Genomic DNA, 17,678 nt, shown 5'->3' on the forward strand with positions numbered 1-17,678 from the left:
TTTCTTTAAGAAGCCCTCCTGTTCTCCACTCATTACCTGTATTAACTGCACCTGTTTGAACTCGTTACCTGTATAAAAGACACCTGTCCACACACTCAATCAAACAGATTCCAACCTCTCCACAATGGCCAAGACCAGAGAGCTGTGTAAGGACATCAGGGATACAATTGTAGACCTGCACAAGGCTGGGATGGGCTACAGGACAATAGGCAAGCAGCTTGGTGAGAAGGAAACAACTGTTGGCGCAATTATTCGAAAATGGAAGAAGTTCAAGATGACGGTCAATCACCCTCGGTCTGGGGCTCCATGCAAGATTTCACCTCGTGGGGCATCAATGATCATGAGGAAGGTGAGGGATCAGCCCAGAACTACACGGCAGGACCTGGTCAATGACCTGAAGAGAGCTGGGACCACAGTCTCAAAGAAAACCATTAGTAACACACTACGCCGTCATGGATTAAAATCCTGCAGCGCACGCAAGGTCCCCCTGCTTAAGCCAGTGCATGTCCAGGCCTGTCTGAAGTTTGCCAATGACCATCTGGATGATCCAGAGGAGGAATGGGAGAAGGCCATGTGGTCTGATGAGACAAAAATAGAGCTTTTTGGTCTAACTCCACTCACTGTGTTTGGAGGAAGAAGAAGTATGAGTACAACCCCAAGAACACCATCCCAACCGTGAAGCATGAAGGTGGAAACATCATTCTTTGGGGATGCTTTTCTGCAAAGGGGACAGGACGACTGCACCGTATTGAGGGGAGGATGGATGGGGCCATGTATCGCGAGATCTTGGCCAACAACCTCCTTCCCTCAGTAAGAGCATTGAAGATGGGTCGTGGCTGGGTCTTCCAGCATGACAACGACACGAAGCACACAGCCATGGCAACTAAGGAGTGGCTCCGTAAGAAGCATCTCAAGGTCCTGGAGTGGCCTAGCCAGTAGAACCCAATAGAAAATCTTTGGAGGGAGCTGAACGTCCGTATTGCCCAGCGACAGCCCCGAAACCTGAAGGATCTGGAGAAGATCTGTAGGGAGGAGTGGGCCAAAATCCCTGCTGCAGTGTGTGCAAACCTAGTCAAGAACTACAGGAAACGTATGATCTCTGTAATTGCAAACAAATGTTTCTGTACCAAATATTAAGTTCTGCTTTTCTGATGTATCAAATACTTATGTCATGCAATAAAATGCAAATTAATTACTTAAAAATCATACAATGTGATTTTCTGGATTTTTGTTTTAGATTCCGTCTCTCATAGTTGAAGTGTACCTATGATAAAAATTACAGACCTCTACATGCTTTGTAAGTAGGAAAACCTGCAAAATCGGCAGTGTATCAAATACTTGTTCTCCCCACTGTACCTGATAACATTATGTGGGTCCTAGTGGAGACATTCAGCATATACCTGATAACATTATGTGGGTCCTAGTGGAGACATTCAGCATATACCTGATAACATTATGTGGGTCCTAGGTGGGACATTCAGCATATACCTGATAACATTATGTGGGTCCTAGGTGGGACATTCAGCATATACCTGATAATATTATGTGGGTCCTAGGTGGGACATTCAGCATATACCGGATAACATTATGTGGGTCCTAGTGGAGACATTCAGCATATACCTGATAACATTATGTGGGTCCTAGGGGGGACATTCAGCATATACCTAATAACATTATGTGGGTCCTAGGGGGGACATTCAGCATATACCTGATAACATTATGTGGGTCCTAGGGGAGACATTCAGCATATACCTGATAACATTATTTTGCATGACCTGCATTCTCTTTTTCAGCTTTTTTGACAGCCCACTATACCAAGAAGAGCAGGCATAATCCAAATAACATTTTTATCAAGGGTGAGACGAGCAGTTTCTTAACTTCGATGTTAAAATATCCAGTGTTACGATTTGTTCGCCATTTTAGAATGAATTTTAGCAGCAATCAGGTCTCCGGAAAGTGATTGATCTAGGGACACACCATGATAACTTACACTTGTTTTAGATTCAATATCCTTCCCTGCACAGTTTGCCTTTTTCTTGTCAGCCCTATGCAATCTACGTTTTGTTCCAAACGAAATCAGTTTTTCCCAAATGTAGCGACAATTTGTTTTCAGTCAACCAATCTCTAACAAAATGCAATTCCTTACTCAGGGTCTCCTGTTATCTGTATCCTTCCCTGATATCAGTATGACTGAGTCATCAGCATAAAGCTGCACTTAACTGTATTATTGACTGTGTTTGTTTATTCCATGAGTAACTGTGTTGTTTGTGTTGCACTGCTTTGCTTTATCTTGGCCAGGTCGCAGTTGTAAATGAGAACTTCTTCTCAACTAGTCTACCTGGTTAAATAAAGATAAAATGTAAATGTAAAAAAACTGTATCTGGCATATCATTAACGTGTATAAGAAATAAGAGGCCCTAAAATGGATCCCTGTGGTACTCCACAGGATATTTATTTGGCCTCTGACAGAACATCACCAACATTACATACTTGTGTTCTGTTGGTCAGATAAGACCTAAACCAATTCACTGCTAAATGCCGACCATATTATCTCCCAAGAGAATTCTCCTCCGTCATCGCCACGGCCATTTACATCCCACCTCAAGCCGAAACCTTGACGACCCTCAAAGAACTTCACTGGACTTTATGCAAACTGGAAACCACATATCCTGAGGGTGCATTTATTGTAGCTGGGGATTTTAACAAAGCAAATCCGAGGACTAGGCTGCCGAAGTTCTATCAACATATTGAATGTCCTTCTCGCGCTATTAAGACTCTCGACCATTGCTATTCAAACTTACGAGAATGCTTACAAGGCCCTCCCCCGCCCTTCTTTCGGCAAATCTGACCACGACTCCATCTTGCTCCTCCCGTCCGATAGGCAGAAACTCAAACAGGAAGTGCCCATGTTTCGTACTATTCAACACTGGTCTGACCAATCGGAATCCACGTTCCAGGATTGTTTTGATCACGTGGACTGAGATATGTTCCGGGTAGCTTGCGAAAATAATCAAGACACATACACGGATACGGTGACTGAGTTGATAAGGAAGTGTATAGGAGATGTAGTACCCACTGTGACTACTAAAACTTACCCTAACCAGAAACCATGGATAGATGGTAGCATTCACGCAAAACTGAAAGCGCGAACCACCGCATTTAACCATGGCAAGGCGACTGGTAATATGGCAGAATATAAACAATGTAGTTATTCACTCCACAAGGCAATCAAACAAGCTAAACGTCAGTATAGAGATAAAGTGGAGTCGCAATTCAACGGCTCAGACACGAGACGTATGTGGCAGGGACTACAGACAATCACGGACTACAAAAAGAAAACCAGCCACGTTGCCGAGAAAGTGTGAAATGTCAGAATCAAATCAAATCAAATTTATTTATATAGCCCTTCGTACATCAGCTGATATCTCAAAGTGCTGTACAGAAACCCAGCCTAAAACCCCAAACAGCAAGCAATGCAGGTGTAGAAGCACGGTGGCTAGGAAAAACTCCCTAGAAAGGCCAAAACCTAGGAAGAAACCTAGAGAGGAACCAGGCTATGAGGGGTGGCCAGTCCTCTTCTGGCTGTGCCGGGTGGAGATTATAACAGAACATGGCCAAGATGTTCAAATGTTCATAAATGACCAGCATGGTCAAATAATAATAATCACAGTAGTTGTCGAGGGTGCAGCAAGTCAGCACCTCAGGAGTAAATGTCAGTTGGCTTTTCATAGCCGATCATTAAGAGTATCTCTACCGCTCCTGCTGTTTCTAGAGAGTTGAAAACAGCAGGTCTGGGACAGGTAGCACATCTGGTGAACAGGTCAGGGTTCCATAGCCGCAGGCAGAACAGTTGAAACTGGAGCAGCAGCACGGCCAGGTGGACTGGGGACAGCAAGGGGTCATCATGCCAGGTCGTCTTGAGGCATGGTCCTAGGGCCCAGGTCCTCCGAGAGAAAGAAAGAAAGAGAGAATTAGAGAGAGCATACTTATATTCACACAGGACACCGAATAAGACAGGAGAAGTACTCCAGATATAACAAACTGACCCTAGCCCCCCGACACATAAACTACTGCAGCATAAATACTGGAGGCTGAGACAGGAGGGGTCAGGAGACACTGTGGCCCCATCCGATGATACCCCCGGATAGGGCCAAACAGGAAGGATATAACCCCACCCACTGCCAAAGCACAGCCCCCACACCACTAGAGGGATATCTTCAACCACCAACTTACCATCCTGAGACAAGGCAGAGTATAGCCCACAAAGATCTCCGCCACGGCACAACCCAAGGGGGGTCGCCAACCCAGACAGGAAGATCACGTCAGTGACTCAACCCACTCAAGTGACGCACCCCTCCTAGGGACGGCATGAAAGAGCACCAGTAAGCCAGTGACTTAGCGTCTGTAATAGGGTTAGAGGCAGAGAATCCCAGTGGAGAGAGAGGAACCGGCCAGGCAGAGACAGCAAGGGCGGTTCGTTGCTCCAGAGCCTTTCCGTTCACCTTCACACTCCTGGGCCAGACTACACTCAATCATATGACCCACTGAAGAGATAAGTCTTCTGTAAAGACTTAAAGGTTGAGACCGAGTCTGCGTTTCTCACATGGGTAGGCAGACCATTCCATAAAAATGGAGATCTATAGGAGAAAGCCCTGCCTCCAGCTGTTTGCTTAGAAATTCTAAGGACAATTAGGAGGTCTGCGTCTTGTGACCGTAGCGTACGTGTAGGTATGTATGGCAGGACCAACTCGGAAAGATAGGTAGGAGCAAGCCCATGTAACGCTTTGTAGGTTAACAGTAAAACCTTGAAATCAGCCCTTGCCTTAACAGGAAGCCAGTGTAGGGAGGCTATGTTTTTTTTGTGTGTTCTAGTCAGGATTCTAGCAGCCGTATTTAGCACTAACTGAAGTTTATTTAGTGCTTTATCCGGGTAAACGGAAAGTAGAGCATTGCAGTAGTCTAACCTAGAAGTAACAAAAGCATGGATAAATTTTTCTGCATCATTTTTGGGCAGAAAATTTCGGATTTTTGCAATGTTATGTAGATGGAAAAAAGCTGTCCTTGAAACAGTCTTGATATGTTCGTCAAAAGAGAGATCAGGGTCCAGAGTAACGCCGAGGTCCTTCACAGTTTTATTTGAGACGACTTTACAACCATCAAGATTAATTGTCAGATTCAACAGAAGATCTCTTTGTTTCTTGAATAATAGTAGGGAGAATGATTTATTTCAGCTTTTATTTCTTTCATCACATTCTCAGTGGGTCAGAAGTTTACATACACTCAACTAGTATTTGGTAGCTTTCCCTTTAAATTGTTTAACTTGGGTCAAACGTTTCGGGTAGCCTTCCACAAGCTTCCCACAATAAGTTGGGTGAATTTTGGCCCATTCCTCCTGACAGAGCTGGTGTAACTGAGTCAGGTTTGTAGGCCTCCTTGCTCGCACACGCTTTTCCAGTTCTGCCCACAAATGTTCTATTGGATTGAGGTCAGGGCTTTGTGATGGCCACTCCAATACCTTGACTTTGTTGTCCTTAAGCCATTTTGCCACAACTTTGGAAGTATGCTTGGGGTCATTGTCCATTTGGAAGACCCATTTGCGACCTATTTTGTTTCATCAGACCAGAGGACATTTCTCCAAAAAGTACGATCTTTGTCTGGCTTTTTTTATGGCGGTTTTGGAGTAGTGGCTTCTTCCTTGCTAAGCTGCCATTCAGGTTAGGTCGATTATAGTACTCGTTATACTGTGGATATAGATACTTTTGTATCCGGTTTCCTCCAGCATCTTCGCAAGATCCTTTGCTGTTGTTCTGGGATTGATTTGCACTTTTCGCACCAAAGTACGTTCATCAATAGGAGACAGAGCGGTATGGCGGCTGTGTGGTCCCATGGTGTTTATACTTGCGTACTATTGTTTGTACAGATGAACGTGGTAGCTTCAGGTGTTTGGAAATTGCTCCCAAGGATGAACCAGACTTGTGGAGGTCTACAAGTTTTTTTTCTGAGGTCTTGGCTGATTTCTTTTGATTTTCCCATGATGTCAAGCAAAGAGGCACTGAGTTTGAAGTTAGGCCTTGAAATACATCCACAGGTACGCCTCCAATTGATTCAAATGATGTCAATTAGCCTATCAGAAGCCTCTAAAGCCATGACATAATTTTCTGGAATTTTCCAAGCTGTTTAAAGGCACAGTCAACTTAGTATACATAAACTTCTGACCCACTGGAATTGTGATACAGTGAATCATAAGTGAAATAATCTGTCTGTAAACAATTGTTGGAAAAATGACTTGTCATGCACAAAGTAGATGTCCTAACCGACTTGCCAAAACTATAGTTTGTTAACAAGAAATTTGTGGTGGTTGAAAAACGAGTTTTAATGACTTTAAGTGTATGTAAACTTCCGACTTCAACTGTATCTGGCATTATTCATCTCATATGTATATACTGTATTCTATACTATTCTACGGTATCTTAGTCAGTGGAATGAGCTGTTCTAAAGCCAGATTGTAGTTCATAAAGAAGTTTGTGCTCAAGAAGGTATCCCTCAAGTTGATTAAAAAACAAATCTTTCAACAACTTTAGATAAAGTGCTGAGGATCGACACAGGCCTGTAGATTCCTACATTTGTTTTACTGCTTGTGGAGTGTTTTGAGATCCTTGGGGAATGTACCACTACTAATAGAAAGGTTTACAATATGCGTTATCATTTTAGAGGTGACACAAGCACTATCCTTTATGAATCTTGCAGGAAGGATATCCAGCCCAGTTGCTTTGTTTGTGCTCATTAAGCATAGTAGATTGGAAACATTGTCCTCTGTTACCATGCACAGCTCAAACAAATCATTTGTGATACCTTTGCTATCTATGCTAAAAGTAATTAATGAAAGACTGGCCATAATAGTGTCCAGAGCAGGTCATTTACATTTACTTCTCTTAAATGTAATGGCAAAATGTAGATTCCCGTCTAAATAGACATACACAAAAGTTATTGCTTTTCATGTGTAATTACATGATTCTGACATGCAAAAACGTGGTATATTTGGAAAGAAGACATCTGGGAGATTGTGAGGAAATTATCAGAAGATAGATAGAAGTTACATAGTTCAGAATAAACAATATCAAGCACACACAAAATAACTGTAAAAAATAAAAATAAAAATAAATACATTTTGTTTTAGTTTTTTCATTGACAAGCTATAAGTGAATTATTGATGACTGGAGCAGGAAACACATCCAATGGCTTCCACAACATGTGAACAATTTATACATGGAAAAAATGGGATTGATAGACCTAACAACTAGAAATGGGCAGATGTTTTATTAAGTAGTGTTGGACTTGAAATCCAATGGGGTCTTCCCGCGCAGGTTCGAACCCTGCTCGCAGCGCTATGGCAAACCTGTCTATATTTTTTACATATACTTAGTGACTTGATATGGATAATGTCCTTAATACATGGAATTGTTCAGTGATTCAGGTGCTCAGAATATATTTGCCTTTACAAACAGTTAAAATAGGCTCTTCAGTACAGATACTGTTGTTTCTGTTAGAATTACGTTGGTTAAGTCCTCAGACTTGAAACCCAATTGGGTCTCCCTGCTCTTTTTCAAAATCTTATTCTCAGTGAATAGTCCACTTGTACTTTCTCTGGACATAGTTTTTTGACTTGCACATTAAACTTCCAAACTTCACAGCTTGCGAAATAAGATCAATATGTCGTGCCATCAAGTTGACCATTGTACACCAATGATGTCTGTTTCCAAATCCCAATCCCTTTACTTGCATTCCAACAGCTGCAATGGCCGAGTTCTTTAGATGTTGGACCTGAATTTCAATGGGGTCTCCCCACCCATGTTCTTACCTTGCTCGAAGCGTATAGCCCACTTCTGCTTTCTCCTCATCACTTTCCTTAGATTTCTACTGCTGCGATGGCCAAGTGGTTTCAGCATTGGAATTGACATCAAATGTGTTCTCCCTGTACAGTTTTCAACTCTGCTTACAGGGTGATGATAAAGTAGACCTTTAATAATTGGATCTATCTCTTCTGAATTTAAATTTCCTTATTTTATGGGCTCGTCCAACGATTGAAGTGCTCAGAAAATAGCTTATTTTACTTTGCTTTAAAATATTTCAATCAGGCAGTTGAATTTGGATACTTTTGTCCTTGTGTGATCTACCTAAGAAAGCTTTGATTGCCGAGTGGTTGAAGCGTTGGACTCGAAATCCAATGGGTTCTCCCAGCGCAGGTTTGAACTCTTGACGATCCAGTCTTTATTTGTAACATATCATTGGGGACTTGATATGGATAATGCGTGGACATGTCCTTTGATTCAAGTGCTCAGAATTTATCTTCCATGACAAACATTTCAAGTAAGCTCTTCAACAGCGATATTCAGGTAACTTTAGAGGTAAAATGGACAGAACGAGATAGCGGACTGGTTAAGGCGTTGTAGGTAACAGAAGAAGCTGTGATGGCCGAGAGGTTAAGGCGTTGGATTCGAAATCCAATGGGGTTTCCCCGCGCAGGTTCGAACCCTGCTCACAGCGCTTTGACAAAGCTGTCTTTATTTGCCACTGTCATTGGGGACGTCATATAGATAATGTCCTTAAACCGTGGACTTGTCCTTTGATTCAAGTGCTCAGAATATGTGTTCCTTGACAAACAGTTCAAATAGGCTCTTCAGTAGATAGTCTCGTCTTTACAGAAGTAAAGTGGACAGAATGAGATGGCCGACTGGTTAAGCCCTGGAATTTTACATAGCAAGCTGCGATGGCCGAGTGGTTAAGGCGTTGGACTTGAAATCCAATGGCGTCTTCCCGCGCAGGTTCGAACCCTGCTCACAGCGCTATGGCAAACCTGTCTATATTTTTTACATATACTTAGTGACTTGATATGGATAATGTCCTTAATACATGGAATTGTTCAGTGATTCAGGTGCTCAGAATATATTTCCCTTGACAAACAGTTAAAATAGGCTCTTCAGTACAGATACTGTTGTTTCTGTTAGAATTACGTTGGAAATACTGAGAGCCAGGTGGTTAAGTCCTCAGACTTGAAACCCAATTGGGTCTCCCTGCTCTTTTTCAAAATCTTATTCTCAGTGAATAGTCCACTTGTACTTTCTCTGGACATAGTTTTTTGACTTGCACATTAAACTTCCAAACTTCACAGCTTGCGAAATAAGATCAATATGTCGTGCCATCAAGTTGACCATTGTCCACCAATGATGTCTGTTTCCAAATCCCAATCCCTTTACTTGCATTCCAACAGCTGCAATGGCCGAGTTCTTTAGATGTTGGACCTGAATTTCAATGGGGTCTCCCCACCCATGTTCTTACCTTGCTCGAAGCGTATAGCCCACTTCTGCTTTCTCCTCATCACTTTCCTTAGATTTCTACTGCTGCGATGGCCAAGTGGTTTCAGCATTGGAATTGACATCAAATGTGTTCTCCCTGTACAGTTTTCAACTCTGCTTACAAGGTGATGATAAAGTAGACCTTTAATAATTGGATCTATCTCTTCTGAATTTAAATTTCCTTATTTTATGGGCTCGTCCAACGATTGAAGTGCTCAGAAAATAGCTTATTTTACTTTGCTTGAAAATATTTCAATCAGGCAGTTGAATTTGGATACTTTTGTCCTTGTGTGATCTACCTAAGAAAGCTTTGATTGCCGAGTGGTTGAAGCGTTGGACTCGAAATCCAATGGGTTCTCCCGGCGCAGGTTTGAACTCTTGACGATCCAGTCTTTATTTGTAACATATCATTGGGGACTTGATATGGATAATGCGTGGACATGTCCTTTGATTCAAGTGCTCAGAATTTATCTTCCATGACAAACATTTCAAGTAAGCTCTTCAACAGCGATATTCAGGTAACTTTAGAGGTAAAATGGACAGAACGAGATAGCGGACTGGTTAAGGCGTTGTAGGTAACAGAAGAAGCTGTGATAGCCGAGAGGTTAAGGCGTTGGATTCGAAATCCAATGGGGTTTCCCCGCGCAGGTTCGAACCCTGCTCACAGCGCTTTGACAAAGCTGTCTTTATTTGCCACTGTCATTGGGGACGTCATATAGATAATGTCCTTAAACCGTGGACTTGTCCTTTGATTCAAGTGCTCAGAATATGTGTTCCTTGACAAACAGTTCAAATAGGCTCTTCAGTAGATAGTCTCGTCTTTACAGAAGTAAAGTGGACAGAATGAGATGGCCGACTGGTTAAGCCCTGGAATTTTACATAGCAAGCTGCGATGGCCGAGTGGTTAAGGCGTTGGACTTGAAATCCAATGGGGTCTTTCCGCGCAGGTTCAAACCCTGCTCGCAGCGCTATGGCAAACCTGTCTATATTTTTTACATATACTTAGTGACTTGATATGGATAATGTCCTTAATACATGAAATTGTTCAGTGATTCAGGTGCTCAGAATATATTTCCCTTGACAAACAGTTAAAAAAGGCTCTTCAGTACAGATACTGTTGTTTCTGTTAGAATTACGTTGGAAATACTGAGAGCCAGGTGGTTAAGTCCTCAGACTTGAAAACCAATTGGGTCTCCCTGCTCTTTTTCAAAATCTTATTCTCAGTGAATAGTCCACTTGTACTTTCTCTGGACATAGTTTTTTGACTTGCACATTAAACTTCCAAACTTCACAGCTTGCGAAATAAGATCAATATGTCGTGCCATCAAGTTGACCATTGTACACCAATGATGTCTGTTTCCAAATCCCAATCCCTTTACTTGCATTCCAACAGCTGCAATGGCCGAGTTCTTTAGATGTTGGACCTGAATTTCAATGGGGTCTCCCCACCCATGTTCTTACCTTGCTCGAAGCGTATAGCCCATTTCTGCTTTCTCCTCATCACTTTCCTTAGATTTCTACTGCTGCGATGGCCAAGTGGTTTCAGCATTGGAATTGACATCAAATGTGTTCTCCCTGTACAGTTTTCAACTCTGCTTACAGGGTGATGATAAAGTAGACCTTTAATAATTGGATCTATCTCTTCTGAATTTAAATTTCCTTATTTTATGGGCTCGTCCAACGATTGAAGTGCTCAGAAAATAGCTTATTTTACTTTGCTTGAAAATATTTCAATCAGGCAGTTGAATTTGGATACTTTTGTCCTTGTGTGATCTACCTAAGAAAGCTTTGATTGCCGAGTGGTTGAAGCGTTGGACTCGAAATCCAATGGGTTCTCCCAGCGCAGGTTTGAACTCTTGACGATCCAGTCTTTATTTGTAACATATCATTGGGGACTTGATATGGATAATGCGTGGACATGTCCTTTGATTCAAGTGCTCAGAATTTATCTTCCATGACAAACATTTCAAGTAAGCTCTTCAACAGCGATATTCAGGTAACTTTAGAGGTAAAATGGACAGAACGAGATAGCGGACTGGTTAAGGCGTTGTAGGTAACAGAAGAAGCTGAGATGGCCGAGAGGTTAAGGCGTTGGATTCGAAATCCAATGGGGTTTCCCCGCGCAGGTTCGAACCCTGCTCACAGCGCTTTGACAAAGCTGTCTTTATTTGCCACATGTCATTGGGGGCGTCATATAGAAAATGTCCTTAAACCGTGGACTTGTCCTTTGATTCAAGTGCTCAGAATATGTGTTCCTTGACAAACAGTTCAAATAGGCTCTTCAGTAGATAGTCTCGTCTTTACAGAAGTAAAGTGGACAGAATGAGATGGCCGACTGGTTAAGGCCTGGAATTTTACATAGCAAGCTGCGATGGCCGAGTGGTTAAGGTGTTGGACTTGAAATCCAATGGGGTCTCCCCGCGCAGGTTCAAACCCTGCTCACAGCGCTATGGCAAACCTGTCTATATTTTTTACATATACTTGATATGGATAATGTCCTTAATACATGGAATTGTTCAGTGATTCAGGTGCTCAGAATATATTTCCATTGACAAACAGTTAAAATAGGCTCTTCAGTACAGATACTGTTGTTTCTGTTAGAATTACGTTGGAAATACTGAGAGCCAGGTGGTTAAGTCCTCAGACTTGAAACCCAATTGGGTCTCCCTGCTCTTTTTCAAAATCTTATTCTCAGTGAATAGTCCACTTGTACTTTCTCTGGACATAGTTTTTTGACTTGCACATTAAACTTCCAAACTTCACAGCTTGCGAAATAAGATCAATATGTCGTGCCATCAAGTTGACCATTTTACACCAATGATGTCTGTTTCCAAATCCCAATCCCTTTACTTGCATTCCAACAGCTGCAATGGCCGAGTTCTTTCGACGTTGGACCTGAATTTCAATGGGGTCTCCCCACCCATGTTCTTACCTTGCTCGAAGCGTATAGCCCACTTCTGCTTTCTCCTCATCACTTTCCTTAGATTCCTACTGCTGCGATGGCCAAGTGGTTTCAGCATTGGAATTGACATCAAATGTGTTCTCCCTGTACAGTTTTCAACTCTGCTTACAGGGTGATGATAAAGTAGACCTTTAATAATTGGATCTATCTCTTCTGAATTTAAATTTCCTTATTTTATGGGCTCGTCCAACGATTGAAGTGCTCAGAAAATAGCTTATTTTACTTTGCTTGAAAATATTTCAATCAGGCAGTTGAATTTGGATACTTTTGTCCTTGTGTGATCTACCTAAGAAAGCTTTGATTGCCGAGTGGTTGAAGCGTTGGACTCGAAATCCAATGGGTTCTCCCAGCGCAGGTTTGAACTCTTGACGATCCAGTCTTTATTTGTAACATATCATTGGGGACTTGATATGGATAATGCGTGGACATGTCCTTTGATTCAAGTGCTCAGAATTTATCTTCCATGACAAACATTTCAAGTAAGCTCTTCAACAGCGATATTCAGGTAACTTTAGAGGTAAAATGGACAGAACGAGATAGCGGACTGGTTAAGGCGTTGTACGTAACATAAGAAGCTGTGATGGCCGAGAAGTTAAGGCGTTGGATTCGAAATCCAATGGGGGCTCCCCGCCGAGGTTCGAACCCTGCTCGCAGCGCTATGGCAAACCTGTCTATATTTTTAACATACACTTAGTGACTTGATATGGATAATGTCCTTAATACATGGAATTGTTCAGTGATTCAGGTGCTCAGAATATATTTGCCTTGACAAACAGTTAAAATAGGCTCTTCAGTACAGATACTGTTGTTTCTGTTAGAATTATGTTGGAAATACTGAGAGCCAGGTGGTTAAGTCCTCAGACTTGAAACCCAATTGGGTCTCCCTGCTCTTTTTCAAAATCTTATTCTCAGTGAATAGTCCACTTGTACTTTCTCTGGACATAGTTTTTTGACTTGCACATTAAACTTCCAAACTTCACAGCTTGCGAAATAAGATCAATATGTCGTGCCATCAAGTTGACCATTTTACACCAATGATGTCTGTTTCCAAATCCCAATCCCTTTACTTGCATTCCAACAGCTGCAATGGCCGAGTTCTTTCGACGTTGGACCTGAATTTCAATGGGGTCTCCCCACCCATGTTCTTACCTTGCTCGAAGCGTATAGCCCACTTCTGCTTTCTCCTCATCACTTTCCTTAGATTCCTACTGCTGCGATGGCCAAGTGGTTTCAGCATTGGAATTGACATCAAATGTGTTCTCCCTGTACAGTTTTCAACTCTGCTTACAGGGTGATGATAAAGTAGACCTTTAATAATTGGATCTATCTCTTCTGAATTTAAATTTCCTTATTTTATGTGCTCGTCCAACGATTGAAGTGCTCAGAAAATAGCTTATTTTACTTTGCTTGAAAATATTTCAATTAGGCAGTTGAATTTGGATACTTTTGTCCTTGTGTGATCTACCTAAGAAAGCTTTGATTGCCGAGTGGTTGAAGCGTTGGACTCGAAATCCAATGGGTTCTCCCAGCGCAGGTTTGAACTCTTGACGATCCAGTCTTTATTTGTAACATATCATTGGGGACTTGATATGGATAATGCGTGGACATGTCCTTTGATTCAAGTGCTCAGAATTTATCTTCCATGACAAACATTTCAAGTAAGCTCTTCAACAGCGATATTCAGGTAATTTTAGAGGTAAAATGGACAGAACGAGATAGCGGACTGGTTAAGGCGTTGTAGGTAACAGAAGAAGCTGTGATGGCCGAGAGGTTAAGGCGTTGGATTCGAAATCCAATGGGGTCTCCCCGCGCAGGTTCGAACCCTGCTCACAGCGCTTTGACAAAGCTGTCTTTATTTGCAACATGTCATTGGGGACGTGATATGGATAATGTCCTTAAACCGTGGACTTGTCCTTTGATTCAAGTGCTCAGAATATGTGTTCCTTGACAAACAGTTCAAATAGGCTCTTCAGTAGATAGTCTAGTCTTTACTGAAGTAAAGTGGACAGGATGAGATGGCCGACTGGTTAAGGCCTGGAATTTTACATAGCAAGCTGCGATGGCCGAGTGGTTAAGGCGTAGGACTTGAAATCAAATGGGGTCTCCCCGCGCTGGTACGAACCCTGCTTGCAGCGCTATGGCAAACCTGTCTATATTTTTAACATACACTTAGTGACTTGATATGGATAATGTCCTTAATACATGGAATTGTTCAGTGATTCAGGTGCTCAGAATATATTTGCCTTGACAAACAGTTAAAATAGGCTCTTCAGTACAGATACTGTTGTTTCTGTAAGAATTATGTTGGAAATACTGAGAGCCAGGTGGTTAAGTCCTCAGACTTGAAACCCAATTGGGTCTCCCTGCTCTTTTTCAAAATCTTATTCTCAGTGAATAGTCCACTTGTACTTTCTCTGGACATAGTTTTTTGACTTGCACATTAAACTTCCAAACTTCACAGCTTGCGAAATAAGATCAATATGTCGTGCCATCAAGTTGACCATTTTACACCAATGATGTCTGTTTCCAAATCCCAATCCCTTTACTTGCATTCCAACAGCTGCAATGGCCGAGTTCTTTCGACGTTGGACCTGAATTTCAATGGGGTCTCCCCACCCATGTTCTTACCTTGCTCGAAGCGTATAGCCCACTTCTGCTTTCTCCTCATCACTTTCCTTAGATTCCTACTGCTGCGATGGCCAAGTGGTTTCAGCATTGGAATTGACATCAAATGTGTTCTCCCTGTACAGTTTTCAACTCTGCTTACAGGGTGATGATAAAGTAGACCTTTAATAATTGGATCTATCTCTTCTGAATTTAAATTTCCTTATTTTATGTGCTCGTCCAACGATTGAAGTGCTCAGAAAATAGCTTATTTTACTTTGCTTGAAAATATTTCAATTAGGCAGTTGAATTTGGATACTTTTGTCCTTGTGTGATCTACCTAAGAAAGCTTTGATTGCCGAGTGGTTGAAGCGTTGGACTCGAAATCCAATGGGTTCTCCCAGCGCAGGTTTGAACTCTTGACGATCCAGTCTTTATTTGTAACATATCATTGGGGACTTGATATGGATAATGCGTGGACATGTCCTTTGATTCAAGTGCTCAGAATTTATCTTCCATGACAAACATTTCAAGTAAGCTCTTCAACAGCGATATTCAGGTAATTTTAGAGGTAAAATGGACAGAACGAGATAGCGGACTGGTTAAGGCGTTGTAGGTAACAGAAGAAGCTGTGATGGCCGAGAGGTTAAGGCGTTGGATTCGAAATCCAATGGGGTCTCCCCGCGCAGGTTCGAACCCTGCTCACAGCGCTTTGACAAAGCTGTCTTTATTTGCAACATGTCATTGGGGACGTGATATGGATAATGTCCTTAAACCGTGGACTTGTCCTTTGATTCAAGTGCTCAGAATATGTGTTCCTTGACAAACAGTTCAAATAGGCTCTTCAGTAGATAGTCTAGTCTTTACTGAAGTAAAGTGGACAGGATGAGATGGCCGACTGGTTAAGGCCTGGAATTTTACATAGCAAGCTGCGATGGCCGAGTGGTTAAGGCGTAGGACTTGAAATCCAATGGGGTCTCCCCGCGCTGGTACGAACCCTGCTTGCAGCGCTATGGCAAACCTGTCTATATTTTTAACATATACTTAGTGACTTGATATGGATAATGTCCTTAATACATGGAATTGTTCAGTGATTCAGGTGCTCAGAATATATTTGCCTTGACAAACAGTTAAAATAGGCTCTTCAGTACAGATACTGTTGTTTCTGTTAGAATTACGTTGGAAATACTGAGAGCCAGGTGGTTAAGTCCTCAGACTTGAAACCCAATTGGGTCTCCCTGCTCTTTTTCAAAATCTTATTCTCAGTGAATAGTCCACTTGTACTTTCTCTGGACATAGTTTTTTGACTTGCACATTAAACTTCCAAACTTCACAGCTTGCGAAATAAGATCAATATGTCGTGCCATCAAGTTGACCATTTTACACCAATGATGTCTGTTTCCAAATCCCAATCCCTTTACTTGCATTCCAACAGCTGCAATGGCCGAGTTCTTTCGACGTTGGACCTGAATTTCAATGGGGTCTCCCCACCCATGTTCTTACCTTGCTCGAAGCGTATAGCCCACTTCTGCTTTCTCCTCATCACTTTCCTTAGATTCCTACTGCTGCGATGGCCAAGTGGTTTCAGCATTGGAATTGACATCAAATGTGTTCTCCCAGTACAGTTTTCAACTCTGCTTACAGGGTGATGATAAAGTAGACCTTTAATAATTGGATCTATCTCTTCTGAATTTAAATTTCCTTATTTTATGGGCTCGTCCAACGATTGAAGTGCTCAGAAAATAGCTTATTTTACTTTGCTTGAAAATATTTCAATCAGGCAGTTGAATTTGGATACTTTTGTCCTTGTGTGATCTACCTAAGAAAGCTTTGATTGCCGAGTGGTTGAAGCGTTGGACTCGAAATCCAATGGGTTCTCCCAGCGCAGGTTTGAACTCTTGACGATCCAGTCTTTATTTGTAACATATCATTGGGGACTTGATATGGATAATGCGTGGACATGTCCTTTGATTCAAGTGCTCAGAATTTATCTTCCATGACAAACATTTCAAGTAAGCTCTTCAACAGCGATATTCAGGTAATTTTAGAGGTGAAATGGACAGAACGAGATAGCGGACTGGTTAAGGCATTTTAGGAAACAGAAGAAGCTGTGATGGCCGAGAGGTTAAGGCGTTGGATTCGAAATCCAATGGGGTCTCCCCGCGCAGGTTCGAACCCTGCTCACAGCGCTTTGACAAAACTGTCTTTATTTGAAACATTTATTGGGGACGTGATATGGATAATGTCCTTAAACCGTGGACTTGTCCTTTGATTCAAGTGCTCAGAATATGTGTTCCTTGACAAACAGTTCAAATAGGCTCTTCAGTAGATAGTCTAGTCTTTACAGAAGTAAAGTGGACAGAATGAGATGGCCGACTGGTTAAGGCCTGGAATTTTACATAGCAAGCTGCGATGGCCGAGTGGTTAAGGTGTTGGACTTGAAATCCAATGGGGTCTCCCCGCGCAGGTTCAAACCCTGCTCACAGCGCTATGGCAAACCTGTCTATATTTTTTACATATACTTAGTGACTTGATATGGATAATGTCCTTAATACATGGAATTGTTCAGTGATTCAGGTGCTCAGAATATATTTCCCTTGACAAACAGTTAAAATAGGCTCTTCAGTACAGATACTGTTGTTTCTGTTAGAATTACGTTGGAAATACTGAGAGCCAGGTGGTTAAGTCCTCAGACTTGAAACCCAATTGGGTCTCCCTGCTCTTTTTCAAAATCTTATTCTCAGTGAATAGTCCACTTG

The 17,678-nt window shown here is 42.0% G+C and overlaps 13 non-coding genes across 13 annotated transcripts; all 13 read left to right on the forward strand.

Moving 5' to 3' along the window:
- The first annotated feature begins 8,462 nt into the window (after positions 1-8,462).
- On the forward strand, positions 8,463-8,544 carry trnas-cga (transfer RNA serine (anticodon CGA)). Its single transcript has one exon. It is a non-coding gene; the product is annotated as a tRNA-Ser (tRNA).
- Positions 8,545-8,761: 217 nt separating this feature from the next.
- trnas-uga (transfer RNA serine (anticodon UGA)) lies at positions 8,762-8,843 on the forward strand. The gene has a single exon. It is a non-coding gene; the product is annotated as a tRNA-Ser (tRNA).
- Positions 8,844-9,940: 1,097 nt separating this feature from the next.
- trnas-cga (transfer RNA serine (anticodon CGA)) lies at positions 9,941-10,022 on the forward strand. The gene has a single exon. It is a non-coding gene; the product is annotated as a tRNA-Ser (tRNA).
- A 217-nt stretch (positions 10,023-10,239) lies between these two features.
- trnas-uga (transfer RNA serine (anticodon UGA)) lies at positions 10,240-10,321 on the forward strand. Its single transcript has one exon. It is a non-coding gene; the product is annotated as a tRNA-Ser (tRNA).
- Positions 10,322-11,418: 1,097 nt separating this feature from the next.
- trnas-cga (transfer RNA serine (anticodon CGA)) lies at positions 11,419-11,500 on the forward strand. The gene has a single exon. It is a non-coding gene; the product is annotated as a tRNA-Ser (tRNA).
- A 218-nt stretch (positions 11,501-11,718) lies between these two features.
- trnas-uga (transfer RNA serine (anticodon UGA)) lies at positions 11,719-11,800 on the forward strand. The gene has a single exon. It is a non-coding gene; the product is annotated as a tRNA-Ser (tRNA).
- Positions 11,801-12,889: 1,089 nt separating this feature from the next.
- Positions 12,890-12,971, forward strand: trnas-cga (transfer RNA serine (anticodon CGA)). Its single transcript has one exon. It is a non-coding gene; the product is annotated as a tRNA-Ser (tRNA).
- A 1,097-nt stretch (positions 12,972-14,068) lies between these two features.
- trnas-cga (transfer RNA serine (anticodon CGA)) lies at positions 14,069-14,150 on the forward strand. The gene has a single exon. It is a non-coding gene; the product is annotated as a tRNA-Ser (tRNA).
- Positions 14,151-14,368: 218 nt separating this feature from the next.
- trnas-uga (transfer RNA serine (anticodon UGA)) lies at positions 14,369-14,450 on the forward strand. The gene has a single exon. It is a non-coding gene; the product is annotated as a tRNA-Ser (tRNA).
- Positions 14,451-15,547: 1,097 nt separating this feature from the next.
- trnas-cga (transfer RNA serine (anticodon CGA)) lies at positions 15,548-15,629 on the forward strand. Its single transcript has one exon. It is a non-coding gene; the product is annotated as a tRNA-Ser (tRNA).
- A 218-nt stretch (positions 15,630-15,847) lies between these two features.
- On the forward strand, positions 15,848-15,929 carry trnas-uga (transfer RNA serine (anticodon UGA)). The gene has a single exon. It is a non-coding gene; the product is annotated as a tRNA-Ser (tRNA).
- Positions 15,930-17,026: 1,097 nt separating this feature from the next.
- trnas-cga (transfer RNA serine (anticodon CGA)) lies at positions 17,027-17,108 on the forward strand. Its single transcript has one exon. It is a non-coding gene; the product is annotated as a tRNA-Ser (tRNA).
- Positions 17,109-17,325: 217 nt separating this feature from the next.
- trnas-uga (transfer RNA serine (anticodon UGA)) lies at positions 17,326-17,407 on the forward strand. The gene has a single exon. It is a non-coding gene; the product is annotated as a tRNA-Ser (tRNA).
- Positions 17,408-17,678: the final 271 nt, after the last annotated feature.

Source organism: Salvelinus alpinus, chromosome 30 (genome assembly GCF_045679555.1).
Source record: "Salvelinus alpinus chromosome 30, SLU_Salpinus.1, whole genome shotgun sequence".
NCBI classification, from domain to species: Eukaryota; Metazoa; Chordata; class Actinopteri; order Salmoniformes; family Salmonidae; genus Salvelinus; species Salvelinus alpinus.